The sequence below is a fragment of the Cucurbita pepo genome, unplaced genomic scaffold (genome assembly GCF_002806865.2).
Source record: "Cucurbita pepo subsp. pepo cultivar mu-cu-16 unplaced genomic scaffold, ASM280686v2 Cp4.1_scaffold002784, whole genome shotgun sequence".
In the NCBI taxonomy this organism is placed as follows: Eukaryota; Viridiplantae; Streptophyta; class Magnoliopsida; order Cucurbitales; family Cucurbitaceae; genus Cucurbita; species Cucurbita pepo.
The window spans coordinates 1-1,756 of NW_019648814.1; the positions used below are offsets into that span (position 1 = coordinate 1).

Sequence of the window (1,756 nt, forward strand, 5' to 3'; positions counted from 1 at the left end):
TGAGACTGCCTAATCAACTCTTAATCTAACTCCAATTAAGCTAATATGGTTGATTTAATTATAATATTAAGATTAGTCAGATAATTGTTGTTATTCTTTTGTGTGATTATTTCTTTGAATTATTGTATGCTAAATCATTTATTACTCATTTAATTGTGTTGTTCTATTTATGGTTTTTTTTCTTATTGATATTCATTTATGAATGGTTTTCACACTTTATTTAATCATCTTATATTATTTTATATTGATGGTTGAGAGCAATTTATTATTTTATTAATGTATTTTGGTTGTAATGATGTGTAATGTTGAAGCTTTGAGCAATTTATGCCAGAACTGTATATATGTTTTTGAAGTGTTGAAAGACAAATCAAAATACAAGGTTCTAACCCAATATAATAAGATTTCTAAAGTAAAAATTTATAAATTAGTAACTAAAATGTTTGTCTAGATTTCACTACACTTAGTCTTTTTCATTCCATTGAAGTCAATGGAGCAATTAATGAATTAGGTGTCTCACCTATGGCCATCAATGTAGTGGCTCTGCAATTTTTATACTCATTTTCATTCGGCTCAAACTTTTAAAGCTACTCCGGCCCAAGCCTGTTTTTTAGCCCAGGAAAACCGGCCCAGGTCTTCAAAACTATCATCTTCTTTCTTCTCTCCAGCCACTTTTCTGCGTTTGCTCTCTCCGCCCATAACTTCTCACTCTATTTATAGGCTTCAAAACTCACCATCTTCCTTCTCTATTTTTTCGTAAGTCTCCTACTCTATTTTTATTTTTATCATGTTTGCTGTGCGAGTTGGATCGAGTTGGATCGAGTTGGATCATCTCTTGCCCCTCTCCTGTTTCTGCTAATTTTTTTAATTGTTGTGTTATTTTATCTCAGGCCATTTCTGGTAATTTTTGTTATTGCTGTATTTTTGTCGATGTGTGATGATTCTCCCCCTTGTATATATATTTTTAACAAAAAAAATTGATTTGGATATATTAGATAAAGGTACTTCGAGCACTGGATCTGATGCCTTCTTCAAACCACCTCTCGGAGGAAGAGGAGGAAGAGATAGATTCGGACGATGAATTTTATCAAGACGGTTACCATACTATCACTAAGAAAGAAGGGAGGGAGTATTTTCGTGCAGTTGAAGAATCGTTGAAGAATCGGAGGTTTATTTTCTTTTAATTTTTCACTGGTCAAACTCGATATTTTTTTCTTTTTTTTAATTGAAGATGTATGCAGGGTTTTGATGTACCAGATTTTGACAAAGTCCTTTCATGTAGTCTCATCATTCCAATAGATATGCATGAGAACTCGTGGATGCTTAAAGAGGTTCGAATCTCAGCAAATAAAGCTATCGAACATTACAACAAGGAAAATGTAATGTTCTAACTTGCTAGCTATGCCCATTTTTTTTTTTGTTCTTTTATCGTGTGAAAAAGAATTTGTCCACCCATCTCTTTCTTTTATCTTCCTATATATAGGGAACTAATTTTGAAGTTCGTAGAGATTGTGAAATGTTTCTTTTATGTTTCTTTTATTTATAAACTAATTTTGAAGTTGTAGAGATTGTGAAGGTGAATCATTCTGGATGTTGTGGCTCGATGTATTACATCACATTTAATGTGAAGCCGATTGGAACCTCGGTAGAATTTCCCCCAATAACCTGTATTTCATTTTTAAGAAGAAGAGATGTTCCCTGATATTGAAACACAGGTCTTAACTTAGATAAGTTAATAAGTTGTTTGTGATAATTTGTA

General features: G+C 32.2%; 1 long non-coding RNA gene across 1 annotated transcript; it reads left to right on the plus strand.

Moving 5' to 3' along the window:
• The first annotated feature begins 698 nt into the window (after positions 1 to 698).
• LOC111786789 lies at positions 699 to 1,498 on the plus strand. Its single transcript, XR_002813822.1, has 4 exons — positions 699 to 753; positions 993 to 1,165; positions 1,239 to 1,376; positions 1,481 to 1,498. It is a non-coding gene; the product is annotated as an uncharacterized LOC111786789 (long non-coding RNA).
• Positions 1,499 to 1,756: the final 258 nt, after the last annotated feature.